This window comes from Vicugna pacos, chromosome 27, assembly GCF_048564905.1.
Source record: "Vicugna pacos chromosome 27, VicPac4, whole genome shotgun sequence".
Taxonomy (NCBI): Eukaryota; Metazoa; Chordata; class Mammalia; order Artiodactyla; family Camelidae; genus Vicugna; species Vicugna pacos.
Genome location: NC_133013.1, coordinates 20,353,087 through 20,374,963, shown reverse-complemented (window position 1 = coordinate 20,374,963; position 21,877 = coordinate 20,353,087). Strand labels below are relative to the sequence as shown.

General features: G+C 41.7%; 1 protein-coding gene and 1 pseudogene across 4 annotated transcripts in view; one reads left to right on the top strand and one right to left on the bottom strand.

Annotated features, from left to right (window-relative positions):
* SH3GL3 (SH3 domain containing GRB2 like 3, endophilin A3) overlaps positions 1–21,877 on the bottom strand; it is a 104,762-nt gene that overhangs the window by 69,050 nt on the left and 13,835 nt on the right. The window lies entirely within an intron of this gene.
* Positions 659–20,061, top strand: LOC107035092 (actin-related protein 3-like; annotated as a pseudogene).

The following is a 21,877-nucleotide window of genomic DNA, read 5'->3' as shown; positions in this document are numbered from 1 at the left end:
TTGAACTAAGTACCGCTTGGTACTTCTGACCCTGGGAGGAGCTTTGAAATGAAAACTATTTGGACCTCAGAGAAGCCAAGGATTAGATTAATATTAAATATATGTAGAGTTGTTAAGAAAATGAAGAGTATTAAACACATTTTACTCAAGAGTTTTGTTTTTTGTTTTGGGTTTGTTTTTTGTTTGTTTGTTTTTGCCAGCTGAACTAGTTATCTCTCTCTCTTACAATATTCTGTAGCTAATGTCACTGCACCTGGGTTTCAGAAAGGCTTCCTCCCCAGTCCCATCAAGGTACTGGCAATGGGAGTTCCTGAAGTGTTTGTTTCAATCCCCACCAATGGATGGAAGCAGGGACAGGCCAAGTTTGCTGAAGTAACAGGTGGCATCTGTCCCCCTGAGAGGACCTGTCAGGGCCATCCCAGGTCTCTTCAAGGGACCCAGTTTTCCCTGGGAGACTCCCACCTCAGGGAGGACACTTACTGACACCACGCAGAACCACATGACGAATGACTGTCCGTTCAACAGCCTGGCTCCCTTTAGGTTCAGCATTGCCCCAAGTGACAAACTCCCCTCTGACCCTGGACTCCTGCTAATTTGCAGGTGTCCTGTCTGGGTTGGGGTGCTAAGAGGAAATCCCAGGAGAGATGGTAACGGTCAAATGCGTGGCTCCTCAGGAGCCAAGGTGAGTGGGGCAGGGGGAAGAGGACATGCACAGAACACTGGGAGAGCAAACTGGGACATTTCACTGGCACCCTAGAGACCAAGCAGCTCATAGGGATGTTCACAGTCCAAGAGATAGGAGTCCCCAGACTTTGGGATTTTACAGGCAGTAAATATCAATAATGGCAGTAGAAGTAATAATAATAATAATGTAAAGTATTATACTTATTATTATAAATTAGTTATCTAATTGTAATTACATTATAATATATTTAAAATAAAATAACAGATATAAAATATAATAATAATATTATAATATTATTATTGTTACCATATAACAAAGTGTTTTCAAGTTTTCATTTTCTTGGGAAAGAACTTTTTTTTAACTGCTGTTTCATTTTATTAAGGACCTTTCAATACTAAAATTATACGAAGAAGATAATTTTTGAAATTGGGTAAATTCAGTTTTGATAGAAACTATTTTCCCTTATTTGTCCTTACATTTTTCTCACTTTGCTAAGGACCAGAGGACACCTCAAAGGCAGCCAGGCATTCACATGTGGAGTTGAAGAGGTGGTGTGACTGGACACCAGGCATTCCTCCAGCCCTGTCTCTACGTGTGGTCCTACAGGTGTCACTGCAGAGGAGCTGCCTTCTATAAAGAGTAAGGCTTAAGGCACAGACACTGGGGAGCCAGCGCCCACCAGCATCCTTTTATTCAGTCCACTCTTCTGATTGGTCAGTTTTCTTTTGGGAAAGCCTAAATGCCATACTCCTGCTTTGTGATGGACATGCTCTAAGTACTCCTTCCCAGATTCAGAGAAAAGATTAACTGATTGCTTCCTTCTTTTCACTTTGCCTGCCAGGAAGCTCAGCATCAAATTTGAAGATCGACAATAACAACTCCATGGACCTTCTTACAAGTGTATTTACATGTAAATAAACTCCCACAGATCTCCACAAGCCTTGACTTTACCACAATGTATTTATATTTTCCCTGATCATGATTCACCATACTTTAAATTTCTGGTAAACAGCTTCAAATCCTTTGCGGTACAAAAGAATATAAATAATACAACCCCCCCCCATTTTTAAGTTAAAATTGTAAAAATTTGTTAAAGCAATTCACTGATGGCTGAGGCAAACACGATATCTTTTAGATAAAAACCAACCTGCCAAGCAAAAATCATTTATGCCACCAGATGAGGTATCAGGCCCAAACGTGTACAAGCAAAGCTAACTTTTTTTCCCCTGAAAGATATAATATAGTGGGCCACCAGTTTAATTTAAAATTCACACAGCTTCTAAACAATAAGAGGCACTTTTCTTTTCCATGGACAAAGACGTTTTATTCATATGTGAATAAAGCAAAGATTCTTTCTATTCTGTCTACATGAAGCAATTCTGCATTTCTATACAAAATGAGGTATTTTGCACCAGGCAGAGCCATATTACAGAACTGCTGTGGATTCTGGATGGAGTTGTCTAATTGCACATGCATTAATAACAAAAAGCACTTTGTATTACCAAATAAGAAAAAAAAAAATCCCTGAGCCTTCCATGACACTCTCTTCTGTTTTTCCTTCAACACAAGGCGTTGATGGGCAAACCCATACATTAATGCATTCACTCCTTAGCACTGAGCATGCTCCATAAGGATGGGGAAAGTGTGTGGGCCCAAAGTGAAAGGACCAAATAAAAGAAACATGAAACTTCATACCAAGTATTTCTGAGCACTGTTCCCGCTTGAATTCTTTCCTAGGGTGTAATTTTAAATACATTTTGTGAAGTTGGGGGTGAGAGGTGGGGGGCTGGGAGAGGAATCTCCCTTAAGTGATCACAAACTCCTCCAAGATAATATGTAAATCAACTATACTTCAATTAAAAAAAAAAATATATATATATATATATAAAAGACAGTAAAGGATAGTTGCTAATTGTTCTAAGGTTAAATCCCTGAATTATTCATATTTCAGGATGATTAGGGAGGCTTATAAAAAATAGCATATTCTTTAAAGAACTTTGCTCTCTTTCTTCTCCAAAAGTTTAAGTCATCTTCTTAAAAGTGTAAACAGAGTTCTTAAATTTAACAAGAATCAACACTGACCAACCTGTCAAGTTTAACAGGAATCAACATTTATTACACCAATAAAATTGGATTTGAAATATGAAATCTTAACTTAAAAACAAAATTCTTCATTGCTCCCACTACTGAGCAACCAATGACTGAGAAGGTCTGTCTCCTAGCTGAATAGCTAGTAAGAGGTGAGAGATCAGAAAATACAAACTAATTTAAAGCTAGAATCCATAGTGACCATCTGGAAGTAAAACATGAATACTATAATCGTCCTTGCCACCCCCTTGCCCTCTACATGTTCATCGGAGAGTTCACCCCAGTAGCAAGATTTACCCCAATCTTGGGATTCACCCGGTAACAAGAGGCCTGGACTCTGGTCTTAGTACATGAAGAGCATGCCTCCCCATTCCTCACCTCCAAAGCAAGTCAACCTTCATTTTCCTGTCTCTTCTTGAGCAAAATGTCCTGTTCCATAGACAATTCCACAGCCCTCCTACTTCTGTCCCCTCCTTTCCTAAGAAAAATGTGTATTTCTTAAATGTGTGGGGTTTCTTTTTAAGCATACTAAAATGCTCAATGTGTATTAAAAAACATTCATTCCATAAAGGCTCGCCAAGTGCTTAATCCCCTAAGATCCTGGGGAAGGTGCCTTGGTAACAGCCTACTTCTTGGTCGTACCTTTGCCCCTCCAAAGTCCATTCTCAAAAAGAGCAACACAGAATGATCTTTCTAAAATTTAAGTCCAATATTTCAGAACCCTGCAGTGGCTCCTCTTTCCACTTAGCGTAAAAGTCAGAGTCTTTCCAGCAAGGCCCCAGAGAAGCGGCCTCGAATCCTTCCTGACCATCCTACACCTCCTGGCTCATTCTGCTCCTTCCACTCCCCTCCTGGGTCCTCAAACACCTCAAGCAGGCTCCTGCCCTAAGGCCTTTGCACAGCTCTTCCCCCTGCCTAGCACACGTTTCCAGCAGATATCTGCGCAGCCAACTTCCTCGCCTCCAAGTCTTTGCTCAGATGTCACCTTCTCAATGAGACCTACACTGACCATCCTATTTAAAACTGCAACTGTCCCATACCCCACCTCTACTGCTCCAATCCGTCTTCCTTTTGTTCTACACTTTTTTCCCATAGTCCTTATCACTTTTAAACTTACCATATATATATTCATCAGTTTTAAACACGTTTACACTCCAATCACCTAGAAAAGTGTCTGGTACATAGCATGTACTCAATAAATATGTTTCAAATGAATAACTGAATACTCTGAAGATGCAAGATGAATCAATAAAAAGAAATGAAAACCAGTGAAGGATATCCGTAAATGTCATTAGTTACAAGTAAGTATACACAAAAGTAGATTCTCAAATTTCAATAATAACCAGTCAGGAAATTTACATATTTTAAACAGGAGAATTATTTATATAAATAAAACCTATTATTGTAAACAGATAAGAGCAGAGCTATGATGCTCTCCAGCCTCTCAGCCACTCCTAGAAGCCCTTGATCTCTGAAGGAGAAACCATGCATTAAAAAGCACACAGGAGAAAAGGGCCAATTCACACCATCAACAGAAATCATTAACCTTCCAACTGCATTACATCAGGAAGTAAGGGCCTCTAACAACTAAAGGTTTGTCTAGCTTGAAATAAAATTTTCTCCCCTTTTGTTGGTTGGCTATGTTCCTTAATTCAGTATGTTCCCAAGCAGGCTAACTTCTTCCAAATGCTGGGGGAGCTGAGCAAATATGAAGAAGACAAGTCAGGCTCTGTGTCATTCAAAGGCCTTGCTGGAAATTTTCAAGCTGGGTTTGCTTGTGACTTGGAACGCGCATCTGAAGATGTCATTTATTCTGCCACTCCTTAGAGCACCTTTACAAATACCAAGCTCCTTTTGAAACCAGCCTCCATACCAGCACCAAGCAAGCACTGCATGGATCCCTCTGACTCTGAATTTTGAATGTGTGACTCTGCTTACACTTTAAGCTCCAACAAATTCCAAAGCGGAGAGACGTTCACATCCTCTCATCTACACCATTTTACAAGAAAAGTCTGCCTTACTGTGTTGTATTGCACATACAGCACATGCTAAAGAAAAAGGCTAAGGCTCTTGAGGAAATGCTAAAATTCAATGCAGAGAATGATCTAGTCCAAAGCAACGTTTCATACAACATTGACAAGTTGAAAATCTTCGGCTGTTGTTGTTTGGTAAAGAACCTCACTGTACTTTAAGTATACAAGGTCATCTCCACTTGCCTCCAACAAACTTTTTCCAGACTAGGTTCCATGTTGTCAACTCACTCATTCGAGAAACACTGACTGTGAGCTCAGGGATGGTGCCAGCCTCTGGTGGGAAGGAGTCTCTCTTGATCTCCTCTCTGATGCCAATTCCTTCAACATCATCCCAGACTAACAATATTCCAGCCTATTCATCTTCTTAAAGGCATCAGAGATAGTGATCTGTTTTTACTCAAAACATTCCAAATGCGTGGGGGTCGACAACCAGTTCTTCAGCTCTCCAACACCAGCTGAGTGCCCTACAATTCAATTCTGACGCTAATTACCTGGCGTTGGCATCAGACTCCATAGGGTTAAAGGCTCTGTCCCACAACACTGCCCTCACTTCACACGCCAGGCACAAGCATTGGGTCCCCAGGTTACCCACACTGTTCGACTTGGCTACAAAGCCAGGGATTTCTACAACCTCCTCCTTGGGTTTGACAATTGGCTAGAACAGCTTATAGAACTTAGGAGAGCACTTTATCATTACCAGTTTAATTATAAAGATACAACACAGGAACAGCCAAATGGAAGAGATGCATAGAGCAAAGAACTAAAGAGGGGCACAGAACTTCCATGCCCTCTCTGGGCACACCACCCTCCCTGCATTTCCATGTGTTCACCAACTGGGAAGTTCTGAACCTCTTCATTTAAGAGTTTTTACTGAGGTGTCATTAAGTAGGCATTATGGATTAAATCATTGTCCATTAGTGATTAACTCAATCCCCAACCATCCCCTCCCTGGAAGTCAGGAGACAGGGCTAAAAGTTCTACCTCTCTAATCTTGCCTTAATCTTTTTGGAGACCCGCCCCCATCCTAAAGCTATCTAGGGGCCCTCAGCCACCAGCCGTCTCATTAGCATACAAAAGACACTCTAATCACTCATGAGATTCCAGCGGTTTGGGGAGCTGTGTCAGGAACCAGGAACGGAGAACCAGGTGTCAGAGCTCCCTTCCCTTCCTTACTCACTATACCTACAGTGGATATCTCAAAAGCTACAAATAACATTTTCTACTCACTGCGTTTATCAGAAACAGCCCACAAACTTTTATCCTTGGGAGACCTCCCAAGTGGCTTCCTCTCCACGTGGAGGCTGAGCCATCCTACTGACTCCCAGAGTCCTTCCAGCCTTTATTGACAAGTGACCAGCATCTGAGAGTCACCTGGGACAGTGCAGTGTGTAGAGCAAAGCCTCTGCTAATCAAGGTCCTCAGAAAATAACAACAAACCATCACAGAGCATCTATTAATGGGGCAGTTTTAACACAATACCACAGGGGGAGAGAGGCAGCCAAGCGCCACAGAGAAGGGGAGGTCAAATATCCAGTGGTGAGAGGGGAGGTAGAGTACGCGCCAGGAGGTCCTGGGTTCAGTCCCCTGTACCTCCATTAAATAAATAAATAAACCTAATTACCTTCCCCCAACAAAAATAAATAAATAAAACATTAAAATTTTATATATATATATAATATATAAAATACATATTATATTTTTATATATATATCCAAGCGTGGAGATGTCTTGAGGGTCCCAACCTCGTCCTCCCTGAAGTTAGCTCTCACTCAAGGTCATCAATCTCTTCCCAATCTCTTAGCAGACCTCTGTGACCTCTGTGGGCCAAACAATTCTGTCCCTGGTGACTCCATTCCCCAAGCCTGGCAAAAAATGCCCAGGCCCCGGAGACAGGTTCAGTTCCCTTTCACCTGCCTAGCTAGCCGGCCATCTCCTTTATCTCTAGAGAATTCCCACTTCATCCCACTGACAACAGGTACACACCTGTCCCACAGGCTGTTCTCCCTCAGATAGGCCTAATTCCCCTGCATTTTGGTTCAGCCTCTCTTTAAATAGAAATGGAGGCCAGGGGGGTTAAGTGACTTTCCCAAGATCACAAAGCACTGATAGATTGAAATCTAAATCTGCTGTGCTCCAGGGTTACTGGACCATTCAGCAGGACAGGAACCTTGTGTTTGTAGTTATAGAAGAATAATGCAGCTTCCAAAAGCATAAAGTTGCCCCTGTGCTAGCACACCCTGGGGAAGGACTGGGTAATAGAACAGCTACTACAGGGGAACTAGGGGGAGGCTTCACCCCCTCATCAAAGGAAGCAATAAACATCCTGGAAAAGCAAATTAGATGAATGTGGGAAAAGGGAATGGGGCAGGGATGGAGATATGGAGGTAATGGTAGCTAACCGTGGGTAATGGAATTTAAGTAAAAAGTCTTAGCCTTTTTCCTTTAGCTTTGTTGTGCTGCTTGAATTTTCTTCTCATGTAGGTATTTATTATCATAATTGGGGAAAGTAGACCAAAGAGTCTAATTCCTCAAGTCACACTCAGGAGCCAACCTCATTTCCTGGGAGTCATACAAGATGTAACATCTGCCTGGAGAATGCCATAAGGAGAAACAGAGCATCTCATAAGCCACAAAGCAGACCCGCTACTTACAAGGCACCCGCTTCGCTAGCGCAAGCCATGCTGGACTTTCAGGGCCCCCCATTCAACCCTGGTACACAGCTTAAAAAGTCAACATCAGTGTTCTGGGTCAGGGGAGGCAGGTAACTAACAGTGCCTAGATGATCACCCAAGTTCCCATGAAAACTAATAAAAGCAAGAGATCTGAACAAGAGTCATTTTCCATATACCAAAATCAGAAGGCTCTTCCACTGACAGGAAGGAATTCAAGTATATAATCACTGACCAGTGAACATCAGCACAAAACCCGAGGTGGCTGCAGTGTGCAGCTGAGCACGTGGTTCCGTGACAACTGTGCCACGTCCAAGGGAGCAGGCCCTTTCCATCACAGACGCTATCGGTCTGTGTACTTACCATACAATTTTCTAGCAGTATCAGTCCAATGACCTGCTCTAACAAATTCAGTATCTATAGCACCACAATGTTCCTGATCACAGAAGCCAAGGGTCTCAAACCTTTTTCTAATTCATGAAGAGCACCATGTGGGCTAGCAGTGACCCCATCAATACTCAAACCCCACTGGCTGCTCCTACACAAAACTCAAGGGATTCAATCCAACCACATAACTCCCTGACACTTCTGGGAACCACTTTCTGAAGAAGTCGGGTCTCTATGTCTCATCAGTAACTTTTGTTCCTCATCCATCCTGAATTGACAGCTCCTAGGGAGCAACCCCACACCGCGCAGAGGTGACCAGACTAACTGCCTTCCTGGGTGACCCGGGAATAGTGCCCGCAGGCAGACACACATTTTCATGGGATGAAAGATTGATCAGAGGTGGCCTCAGGTCCTGCAGGGCCGACATCCATTTTATCACTTGTCAGAAAAAGTACGGTGCGGGGGAAAAAGAAGCTATGTCAGCCAAAAAGAGCTGCCCAAGATGTGTGACAGGATAGAACTGTCCCTCTGGAGACACCGGTTCAGCCGCTGGCCTCAGTCGGCGAGGACAGGGAGGGCACTGTGAGTGAACAGCATATCACAGCCATGAGCCAACACTGGGCTCATTCATGGATGAGTAAACAGAAGGACAACAGTCTGAGGCCTAAGACCAGAATCTGAAGCGTAAGAGAACAAAAATAGTTCCTCGAGGAATAAGAGCAAAGACCTTCTCGCACGTAGCTTTACTGCAGGGAAGAGTAGAAACTGCTTTGGGTCCACAATAGGAAATGAGGGCACATTCCTCCAAAATAGGCCACATGCAAAATAGAAGAGGCCAGTATATCGAACAGAATGAACTGAGTAAAGAAGAGACCACAGAAATGAAGACATCATAGCCAAATTATGGGACATTTGAGGCCGAATGGAACATGCTAGAACACCAGCATGAGGAGCCAATTAGACACAGCACAAAGGTGGGACTGGTCATTTCAACAAATTGATGGCATAGGGGAGAAAAGAACAAGAAAAAAAAGTCAGGTGAAGAAAACTCTTCTAGATTGTAAGAGATTTAAAAATGACCCAGCAATTCCACTCACTCATAGCCCGGAAGAACTGAAAAGGTACTCAAATCTCTGTACACAGTATTGCTATGTCCTGAGTGTCCCCACCACCCCCAAAATTCGTACGTTGAAGCACCAAACCCCAATGTGATGGTGTTTGGAGGTGGGGTCCTTGGGAGGTAATTACACTTAGGTAACGTCATGAAGGTGGAGCCTGCATAATGGGATCGGTATCCTTCTAAGATGAAGAAGAGTCTAGAGCTCTTTCTGTTCCATGTGAGGACACAGCAAGATGACAACCGTCTACACGCCAGGAAGAGGCTGTCACCAGATACCAAATCTTCCAGCACCATGGACTTCTCATCCTCCAGAACTGCGAGGGAAACAATGTCTGTTGTTTAAGTCATCCAGTCTATGGTATCTTGCTAGGCAACCCAAGCTGGTACCAAGAAGAGGGCTGCTGCTGTAACAAATACTTAAAAATGTGGAAGCAGCTTTGGCACTGGGTAACGGGTAGAGGCTGGAGGGATGTGAGATGAATCCTGGAAATACGGGTGTCATGGCGATTCTGGGGCGAGTTCAGAGAGAAGAGGAAACCTAGAGAGAACGCTTCCATCTTCTCAGAGAACACATAAATACTCATGACCGGAATGTTGGTAGAAATAGGGAGAGCAAAGGCCATTCTGGCGAGGGGTCAGATGAAAATGAGGAACATGTTATTGGACAACAGAGGAAAGGTGATCCTTGCTATAAATGTGGCTGAACTGTGTTCTAGTGTTTTGTGGAAGATAGAATTTGTAAGCTTAAGAACTTGGATATCTAGCCAAGGAGATTTCTCAGCAAAATGTTGGGGAAGTGGCTTGGTTCTTCCTGACTACTTATAGTAAAATGAGAGAAGAGTGAAGTTAATTGAAGAAGGAATTGTTAAGCAAAAACGAATTGGAACCTAAAGACTTGGAAATTTCTCAGCCTATCCATATTGCAAAAAAAAGAAAGAAGAAGAAGCAGAAAGAAAGAAAAAGAAAACTCTAGTTCTGAACAGATCACTAAGGATATGGCTGAGCAACCATTTGACTAGGAGATTAGAGTAGGTGTGAACCACGGACCTACTCAGCCAGCCCAGCGGAAACACTGCCAGTTTGAACTGAAAGGGACTAAGACAGGATAAAATGCAGGAATTTGTTAGCTCCTACAGAACTGGATCATAGAGCTACTTAGCTGCGAACATGTACTATTCTTCAAGAAAAGGGAAGAATGATCCCAAAGCCGATTCAGAGATGATCGGGCTGCCTCCTTGGTTTCAAAGTCTGTAGTTGGGGTGGGGAGGGGGTGCATCACCTCAGTTTCAACAGGACAGATGGCAGCCACCCAGAGCCTTGGGGGCAAGACTCCAAATGGCAGAGGTGCAGAGATGGGACTGCCACCCGAAAGGCAGGATCACCACCCAGGTGGGTCCCAAAGACAGAGCATCAAACCAGAGAGATTCATCCTTGAACTTTAAGATCTAATGATATTTGCCTTGGTAGACTTTGGACAAGCTTGGGATCCATCACCCCTTCCTTCTGATTTTTCCCTCTTGGAATGGGAATGTCTATCCTATGCGTGTGCCACCGTTGTATTTTCGAAGCACGTAAATTATCTGGTTTTATAGGCTCACGGCTGAAGAGGAATTCTGCCTCAGGATAGACAGTACCTCAAGTCTCACTCATATCTGATTTAGAGGGTATTTAGAGGAGACTTTGGACTTCCGACTTTGGAGTTGATCCTGGAGTTAAGACTTTTGGACTTTTGGAGTGAAAAAATGTTTTGAAATTGGATGGAGGTGGTAGTTGTACAACACTGTGAATGTACTAAATGCCACTGAATTGACCACTTTGAAATGATTAATTTTATGTTATGTGAATTTCACCTCAACTTTTTAAAAAGAGAGATTTAAGAGGTATAACAGCCAAAGGCAGTGTGTGGTCCTTGATTAGGTCCTGGTTTGTACAAACCAGGTATAAATGACATTTGGGAACAATTAGGGAAGTCTTAATATAGGCTGGGCATCGAATGATATAAAGAATCATTATTAAGTGTGATAATGGTAGCATAGTTAAGCAGGAAAATGCCTTTATTTTTCAGACATGCATACTGAAGTATTTTGGAATGAAATGTAATGATGCCTGTTAAAATATTTCAGGAAAAAAAGAAGATAAAGCAAAGGTGGCAAAATGTTAACAATTGTGAGATGTAGGTGATGGGGGCAGGGGTATTCATTGTATTTTTCTCTTTACTTTTCTATATGTTTAAATTTTTTCATAATAAAAGGTAAAAAATACCAATCAAAATCCTAGCAACTTATTTCATAGATATTGACAAACTGATTCTGAAGTTTTATATGGAGACGCAAAAGACCCAGACCAGCCAAGATGATACTGAAGAAGAACAAAGCTGGACGACTGATGTTGCCCGACTTTAAGGCTCACTATAAAGCTACAGTGAAATAAGTGGTGTGGTGTCGGTGAAAGAACACACAAATAGATCAACGGAGCAGAACAGAGGGCGCAGAAATAGACCCCCATAAATACGGTGTACTGATCTCTGACAAAGGAGCAAAGGCAATACAATGGAGCAAAGACAGTCTCTTCAATGCATAACCAGAATGACCAAGGATTATAAAATTCAGAATCTCTAGATGCACTTTGGAAAATGAGGCAACTCCAATCTACCTGGCAAAAGCTTTGAGAAATTTCTGAAAGACATAAAGCAGGCAAGAATGCCTGAAGCAAGGATGGATGATCCCTCACTCACTGGTCAGAATGGCACACATAATGGGATAAATAAAGGGCCATAGGGTGTAAGTCCCACAGATGCCCCTAAAAGGGCATTCATGGTAGTTACTAATGAATGCAGAGTGCCTTACATAGCGCAGACACACGAAGAGAAAAGGAACTGTTGACACAGCAGTTAAAGAAAACCCCGCCAGAGTTTTCCCCCAGCTGCATTCATTGCTTCCATAAATATTAAGTGCCTGTCATGTGAAACCGGGGCTGGGAACACAGCAGTAAACAACACACACATGGTCTCTAGCCTCATGGTGGCTATGCTGTCCAGTACACACCCAAGGGCTACATATGGCAATTTAAATTTAAATTTAAATTTAAATTAATTAAAATTAAATAAAACTTTAGAATTCTATCATAGTCACGTTAGCCACATTTCTAATGCTCAATAGCCACGTGTGATTAGTGGCTGTCATATCAGGCAGCTCAGATCCTAAGACATTTTCATCATCACAGAAAGTTGTGTTGGGCAGCACTGGTCTAGAGCAAGGCCCTCCCTGCTTCCAGGGAGTAACAGTAACCTTCTCTGGAGAAAGTGAAACTGTAAATTTAAGCCTCTCCTTTTTCACCTCTTCTGGGCTGACAGAGCACATCTCGCTTGCTGAAACTAGACACAATAAGGCCACTTTCTTTAACAGCAAGAAAAAAAATCACTTGACATAGGAAGAAAGTTGATAGTTCAAATTAACGGAACCAATCTGAGAAATGAAAGCAAGTACACCCATAAGAATCAGAAAGTGACAGAAGAAAACGTGAAAGCAGGTCACTTATTCCTATTCCTAAGTGGGACACTGCGTCTCTGGGAAAGAGACAAATTGAGATCAAGATTTCCATCCTTAGAAAAAACATAACTGTCAAATTAAACACATGATAGCACTGAAAAGCCAGCTTGTATATCAAAGGAAACCAAATCAGAGACTTAGAGGACAAGCTGGAGAAAATCCTCACTGAATTTAAAAGAAAAAAAAGTCAGGACAGTATTATCTTTGTAGAAAGAAACGAGATTTGGAGAATACGCCCTGGGAGGGCAGGGGTAGTCAATATACATAACAGGAATTCCATAAAGATAGAAAAGACAGAATGTGTCAAAGGAAACACTATTCTATGTTAAAAAAAAATTGGACACAATTTGTAATAACAATTACAAACAGGAAAACAACACAAATGTCTAACCATAGAGGATTTCCCAAATAAACTGTTACATGACACAGGATGATGGATTAATATACTTAATATACAAAGATAAATTTGAAACTCACAATCAAGTAGAAAAAATGGAAAATAAAAGGAAATTTACAAAAGGAGAAATGCAAATGGTCAGCACACACATGAAATCAATATACACAAATCAAAACAATACATGTTTTTATATTTATCATGATGACAAAATTTAAAAAGAATAAAAATACCCAGTGTTGGCAAGGATATGGCAAAGGGGCACTCTCAAACTCCACTAGGTAAGAGGATAAATTAGAACCATCTTTTAATTGGGTAATAAATTGGAAATGGCTTGTTCCTTCTTTAATGTTGTCTTCTTTCAATAAGAAAATTAACTCCTTTCCCCACAATAGATATCAATATCCCTCTAGTGGCTTTTTACAGTATTTCTCTCTCAAGTAGAACTGCCTCAGGTAGAAAATACCAAATCCAAGAGCATAATCTCTGCAAGACAGAAACAGCAAGAGTAGCTCTCCCTCAATGCAGCCTGAACCACATATTTCTCTGCACAAGGAAAAGAAGGTATTTTCATCAAAAATAAATAATCGATCCCTGAGTCTCCAAAAACCTTCATACAGTGCTAGAGAATGTTCTGCCATCATAGCACAGCATCATGTGCTTTCAAATACATGACTAAAGAAGAGCATTGCGTTGTTTCCTTTTGCCAGCCTGAAATTTCAGTTCTTGAAAAATATGTTTGCCTGGTGTAACGTAACTCAAGTCAAAAACAAATAAATTAAGCCGTTTCTGAAGTGAACTATATCAAAAGTGCAGCGGTGGGGAACAGCTCCACCTCAGTAGAGCAAAACTGGCAAATTACTGTCAAAATACAAATCCAATGGCCACCTAATCTCCTAGTGCCACATCACCCCTAGTTCTAAAGTCATCCATTGAAAGACAATTTCAGCGTATTTCCATTCTCTGTGATAGGAATTAGTTCCCTTAATCCATAAAGAACAAATAAACAGGTGTCAGGAAAGAAGAGACATCCCAATGAATGTACTTCCAATGTGGATCCCATGTCATCCATCACGAGAGGCCCTGAGAAGAGGGGCAGACTGAGCTCTGTGGTCTCCCAGGTTATGGGGTCAGGTTCTCCCTGACCCCATAAAGCAACAACTGTATGCTTTGAAAAAAAAGTTGCATAATCTCTGTGCACCTCAGTTTCCTCACCTGTTAAATAGGAACAATAGCCTCTTCTTCATAGAGTGGTGAGAACTGTATGAGCTAAAGTCTGTGAAGTGTGCCTGGCATGTGGTTATTATTTTTTTATTAGATCAACAGTGATAAAAGTGGAGTTTGCCACTAATTATTATAACAGTGTAGATACATAAATTTATATTGACAGGCTTCCAAAGAACAGAAAGATTAAAAATAAAAATAATGGCATACAGGTGGTAGAATTAGAAGGGTTTTTTTCATCTTAAATTTTTTTCATTCCTGTTGTAATAGTTTTAAAATAAATAAAAATCAAAGAAATGATTTTGATGCCCGAAGATACAACTAAAAGTTAATCTTCATTCCAAAGACTTTCACTTTACATCACAATGGTAAATTTAATCACACTGACAATGAACCTGAAGAAACTCAATAAATAATCACATATTAATAAAAGCTAGCATTTACTTAGCCATTACTATGTGGCAAGCATCCTACCCAGTGCCATTCAATTAATCCTCATCACAAAAGTCTAGGAAGGAGGTACTATTATTATGTCTATTTTACAGATGAGAAAACCAAGGCACAATAAGTAGTGCACCCAAGATCACAGAGCTGGTAGGTGGCAGAGGCAACACTGCACATCAGAGGAAGGGAGCATATAGATGCTACCAGTGCCCCGCCCATGGTCCCCCAGGACGCATCTCTAGAAGACTATTTACTGCAAATACCTGCAACTTCCAGGCGGGAGGGTTTTTTCCCAGCTACATGAACAACATCAAACCGTAGGATGGGGAACCTGGAAGTACCAAATAGTTAACACTGAGGAGCAGCCCTCAGCCAATGATGGCCAGGCAGTTGGTAGATAAACAGCCCAGTCTCCTGCCTCTGGTTGGGATGATGCTGAGGTGGCTTCCACACAGTCTCTGAGAGTTCCCCAGTAATCCTGGGCCCCCGTGCCCTCAGAGGGCACAAACTTGGTAGCACACCTTTCACTGGTTTCCTTCTCTTCCCCGTCTCTCTTCCCCACTCCTCCCCTGGCTTTCCTGGGATCACCTCAAAACCAACAGCAACCAAAAAACCTACCTCCCCACAAGTTTCTGTCTCAAGGTCTGCTTATGGGGACCTCCAAACCAAAGAAAGCAATATACACGGTCCAGCTACACTATCCTACACCCCAGAACACGCTAACCACCAGGCTATACTACCTCCAAATGCAACACTACACATGAAACAACAGGGGAGTTCCCGCAGTGCTGATCCCAAATGTGCTCATCTTTGAAGGATCCTGAAAATAGGCACTTAGCCCTTAAGTCATAAATTACTACGTGCAGATCTTAATGTACGCAGTATGGAAACACATAGCATTATGGAGGGGTTGAGGGGAACTGAGAGATCTGTCATCACCCCAGCATGCCTTTTGCTCCCCAGGGACCCAGAAATGGGTTCTCACATAAGGAGCTTGTGAGGGTGAAGCTCGGCCACATTTTGCTTTAACGAGCAGAGTTTGATTTTCTGTCCCAAGCAGGGTGCCAGCTGAAATAGTTAACAGTGCTTATTGCATGTTCATTACGTGCCGAGCCCTGTGCTAAGTCCTTCACGTGCATTAGGTCATTTAATTCTCTGAGTCTACCACGTTGGAGTTATTATTCCCCTCGTCACACAGAAGAGCAGATGGAGGCTTACAGAAGGGAAGGGGTTTGTCTAATGTCACACCACTCACTACTAAATGGCTGGGCTGGGAGTCCAACCAGGTCTCCCTGACTCTGAACCCAAACTCTTCACCAGCAGGTTGTACGACTCCCTGTTAAATGATTATTACAATTAAATCACCATTTATTGAACCATATTATATGCAAAACACTTAAGATGCATAATTCCTTACCCTCACTACAACCCTCCAATTTAGAACTGGGCCAGATACTGTGCAAGTCTCACATATACAGCAGCCCTATGAAGTATTACCCCCATTTCACAGGTAAGGAGGCTGAGGCACTGAGAAACATTTCCCCAGGAAGTGCCGGCGCAGAGTCAAGTTGGCTCCACTCTCCTTCCTACCTGGCTGGGGCTCCCGGGTTCCCATCATTAGGACCTTCATATTATCTGCAGAGAAACCCAGCCTCCTCTGCAATCGCTGCTCAGTAGTCAGTGCCTAGAGGTAACTACTACTGATTGAGATCTCCTGCCTGCTCAGAGGAAACCCAGCAGCGTCCTCCCAAGGCTCTGCCCCTTCCATAACCTGCAAGTTCTCCCAGGTCGTGACCCCCATTAGCTTTCGGTTAAATGACTCAGCCCTCACTCTCCATTCATCCTCTGGGCCCACACAATCTCCTCCACTTCATACCCACCTATTCTCTCTGCCCCAAATGCCCCCAAGAAATCTCAGTGAGCAAATCAATAGCCTTATCAAAGAAAAAACATACCATGGAGTATACCTTTTTTTTTTTTACTGAAGTCTAAAGGCTTTTCATGAAGGCTATGAAGGCTTTTCATACTTGGGGAAGTAAATTAAATAAATTCAAAAATACATGTTACTTAACAATCTATGCTGGTCTTCTGATATTACACATCTTATTTTGATGACAAGCTTCCAAGAATTTTTCAATTATGGCCAATTTCAGCTGATTTCCATTCCCAAAGAACTCTCATCTAAGTCTACCAAGGAGAATAAATACACCATATTTCTTTAAAATATGCATGTCTGGCAACTCAAAAGGGTACCATCTGGTTCACATAATTTCTGCATGAAGTTTCTGAAAAGCCTGTACAACATACATGATCCACTCCTCCTGCAACAGGAGCCAAAACATTCCATTGCTATTGTACAAATCAACTCAGGTTAACTGAGGCTGAAACTGGCCATGGTCCTTGCAATGATCAACTCCCTTAAAACACGGTTCACCAATTAAAACATACATATTTAATCAAAGTCATGCTAGAGAGAGAAGATAAACATGAAAATGACATCACCCTCAAGAATCATTTCTTAAGCCCTGGGAAAAATAAGTAGAGAACTGGCAAGAAAAACAAATTGGGACTCATTCAAAATGAAGCAAAGGAGAAGGCAAAGTAAAGTTGGAATAATTAAAACAAGACGGGAATGATGAGGGAAGTGGAGGAAATCAGTGGCGGGGAGCAAGCTCGGTTCCCCTGGTTAGGAATTACAATGAGGCCACATTGCAAACTCTGGATAAAGGAGTTCATCGGTGTGTGGCCATCAGTGTGGCATTACCAGAAGTGCCTTTGGGCATGAGAGTCTTCTGAATTACAAAGGAAGAATATATTCCAGACCGAGGCTCTTCCCAGGTCACCAGGATGAATCCGAATTGTTAAGTGATTGGAGAGCCTCCAAAAAAACACACCACCCAATTGCAGATGCAGACAAAACCACTTTAGAGTTCCGCCCAGGGCTTCAGAAATGTGCATACTAGCATAGAGAAATTCTCCAGACTTACAGCTCAGAGCTGAGGCTGGCAAACACTTTCTGTAAATGACCAGATAGTAATATTCCAGGCTTTGTGCTCCATGCTGGCTCTTGTCACACTAATCGACTTTGCTTTATTTATTTTAAAGTGTAGAAGTGGCCATAGATGGTATGCGCAAAAAAAAGAGCTTGGATACGTGTTCCAATAAAATTTTATTTGTGGACACTGAAATTTTAATTGTATGTAATTACTAGGTGTCACGAAATATTATTCTTTTGTTTTTCTCAGCCATTAAAAAAATGTAAAAATCATTCTTAGCTCATAGGTTGTACAAAAAAATTGGTGATGGGCTATATTTGACATGCAGGCCAGTTCGCCAACAGCTGATTTAGAGCTTCTGTTTAATAGAGACGAAACAGGTGACATATGGCTCAAATGAATTATAGCGACACCTTGAATTTATGCAAAGATGAAAAATCAAGAGGAAGAGACTGGAGAGTAGCAACAGATTTATCTCATGCAATGGTGACAAGTACTGTATTGTACTTGTCTTGGAATCACACAGGCCTGTCCTTGCATCCTTACAAAACCATTCACCAGCTGTATGACCTTGAACAAGTTTTATTTAACCTTGCCAAGCCTTAATTCCCACCTAGTAAAAGGGGGAATAAGGCTAGTATCTTCTTGATAGAGGTATCATGAGGATGAAATGAGATGCTGCCTCTAAAAATACTTTGCACAGTACCCAACATCTCTGCAAAAGAAAGCTCATTAGCATAATGACTATACTCCTGGAATGATTAGTTGGTTGACTGCAAGAAAATTTTTCTGGATATGAAGATAACACTTCCTGGATGTGAAGAAGTTCCGACTCCTAATTTACGAAAGCCAAAGCTCAAAACAAAGCAGATGCCAGAGTCAAACATAAAACTAATACAACAAAAGAAATTTTTAATTTTGGTGCAACACCCCAGTAGTTAGCTATCGGGGGTCTGGAAAACTCTGATTTCTATAAAAGTTGTAAGCTTGAAGTCATGAGAAAAGAATGCAAGCATAAACAGTCATTCAGTCACTCAACAACCATTTCTAAAGACTTCAGGACAGCCTGCCTGCTGGGTTGTGGAAGTGGTAGCCACTGACCAAGCCTGCTGATTTCTCACTTGCTGCTTCCCGGCTCTGCCCATCACTCCCCAGCAGAGAGGGCAGCCGGTTGTGGATGGTCATATAGCTTCCATCTCCTGCTGCCCAACCCTGGCCCCGCTAGCACCAAGCAGACAGTGGCGGCGGCAGCAGCAGGTGATGGTGAGACAGCTGCCGGCCTGTGTGGTAGATTTTGGCATGGAGTTTTGTCATTAAGCAGTCAGCAGAAGTGGGCGAGCAAGCTCACAGGAGTGTGAAGAAAGGTGCTGATGGCCTAGGCTTCTTCATTGGTGATGAAGCAACAGAAAAACCTTCCTATGAGAAAAAGTGGCCAACTCGTCACAGTATAGCTAAAGACTGGGAAGTTTATGGATCAAATGATCTTTAAATATTTAAGAGCAGAACCTGAAGACTATTATTTTTGTTTTACTTAAACCTCCACTGAACATACCAAAAAACAGGGAATATACTGCTGAAATTATGTTCCAAGCTTGTACACTTCTGTGCAGGCTGTTCTTGCCCTTAGCTGCATCCTAGACCTCAAGACAAGCGCCTGACTGGCATGGTAATAGACAGCGAAGACAGTGTCACTCATGTCATCTCTGTGGCCGAAGGGTATGTGATTGGCAGATGTATTAAGCACATTCCAAACACAGGATGAAATATAACATATTTTATTCAGCAACTGCCGAGAGAAGGAGAAATGGGAATCCCTCAGAGCAATCCTTGGAAGCTTTAAAGGACACAACAGTTACGCTTGCCCAGATTTAGTACGAGTTTAACAAGTATGACACAGATGGAGCAAAGCAGATTAAACAGTACACTGGAACCAATGCTATCTCAAAGAAAGAAATTTTCCATTAGTGTTGGTTATAAGAGATTCTTGTAAACTGATTTTTTTTTTCAACCAGAGTTTGCTAAGCCAGGCTTTACTTGACCTATCTTGGAAGTGGTAGACAGAGTAATTCACAGTTGTCCTGTTCATGAGGCGTTGGTGGTATAGTGGTGAGCATAGCTGCCTTCCACAGTTGTCCTACTGACGTCAGATGTTCTCTCTATGGGAATATTGTCCTCTCTGGAGGTTCAACCATGTTCAAGGATTCAGGACATCACTTGCAAAGAGATATGAAAAGAACTGTAGATGCCAGGCTGAAATTAAGTGAGGAATTGAGTGGTGGTAGATTGAAGACAAAACCTACTGGTCTACAAGTCATTATATCCAAAATGTAGTGATACGCAGTTTGGTTTGAAGGATCCATGCTGGCTGGCTTCCAAGCCTGAGTTCTTCCATGTATGCCTCCCCAAAAAGGATTATGAAGAAACTGGACCTAATATTTGTCATCACTATCCAGTGTTTGGGGTCATGCCGTAAAATTGACTTCATAGTTGTTGGGGTGAGGGAGGTGGGGAAGAAATAATCTTTCTGATTGCCTTTTTTGTCTGGATGGCTGGTTTTAAGGTTTTAAACCCGACTTGAAACAATAAGACCAAACTTAATTATAGAGGAATATTTTAGTAAGTTTATCAACATGAGAATGCACAGGAGAGCCAAGATGATTAAAAGTTTTTCTTTAGACTAAATATTTGAATCTTATGTGTAATGAAAAGAAGTAGGTGTTAGTTCTTTCTGTGCCCTGATATATTATATATCTTACTGAATTGTCCACGATTTGATGGGATTTATCTGCAAGCAGATAAATCTATAATGCTTGAATTGTACACTTCTAAGTGTACAATGCAAAAGCTTGTTTATATTTCATACTTTTTGTACTTCAAGGGCAAAAAAATCACAGGAAAAACTAGTATTTGAGGGATAAAAAGGGACCAAGTAAAGGATAAGTTAAAAAAAACAGCCTATGAGACTTGATGTAGACACACATTCGTGAGATTCCAGTTATTAGAAGTGCTTCCATCCCTCTGTGCCCCGCGATGGTTTTCTTTGCGAGTGCTTTGGGAACTAAGAAGCCAGTATCTTGGATTAACTGATGCCTGCAAGTGCTTTCTGATTCCTCACGTTCCATTTATTGCTTTAAAGGAAAAGTGAAGACAAGATGCTGGACCAGTATTGTGGTTCTATAGTGTCATTACTTACTAAAAAATGAATAATTTGATTACCAAAATTGGCATATTTAAAGTCTAAAAGCATTCGAATAAAAGCACATATTTCTTTTTAACACTTGCTTCAAGTTCTTATAAGTTAATCTATTTTCATTGAATCTCTGCAACAGTTCTTTAAATCACAGCAGTTGGTTAGCGGGTTGACTTTTTTATGCTCTCTGAACAAATAACTGTTAACTTTTAATATGGTGACTGCCTTCACTTTGATAACTGGATCTCCATTTGATATTTTAATTTATTTGTATAATTCACTTGTAGTCTGAAAGTTTTTTAGTGTGAATCCCTGACATATTATGGAAAGTTAATTTTCATTGCAATTTAAAATATCTGAATCATGAAGGAAAAGTGATGAAAATAAATTAAAACTGAATTAGCTTAAAAAAAACTTGTTTAATAAAAAAGTAAAGACTTTCATGTGAGAAGTAGCTTGCAAGGTCTATCAGGAGGGCCCAAAAAGTAACCAAAATAATTTCAACACAACAAAGGTAGCATTATCGATCCATGTACACCCAGGGCTCAGGGGGCAGTGAGGGGAAGCAACAGCGTTGGAGGAGAATGAGGAAGCTGGGTGCTCTGGAGCTCTCCAGGCTCTGGAGATAGAGAGGAATTTTCCAGGCAGAAGTAACAGAACAGGCAAAGGATGGAGTAAGGCTGCTGGAGAATGGAGGTTGAGCGTTGTTAGAAGGAGCTGAAACCATCGCACACCATCTTAAGGAGTTGAGAGTCTACCCTGTGCCTATGGAGATGCCATAGCAAGTCCCTGGAAAGGGAATGACAAGTTCAAATGTATGCTAGTGGCAACCAGGGACAGAGTTTAGTTAGGCAAGAGCCATAATCCCTGTGAGGAAGGGGGATGTGATAGGGACAGAGAGGAAGAATGAAAAAGGAAAAACTGAGATAAGAAGTCACAAAAATAGCCAAGAAGCGAGACATGATGGTAGATTCCAGGAGTGATGGGTGGCATGGTCTGCCGGTCTACAATAATCGACAGGGTGATAGGTGTCAGCCTCAAAGACAAGAACAGCCAGGGAACGGGGAGAGAAAAGAAAGCAAGAAAAACACACATCTAA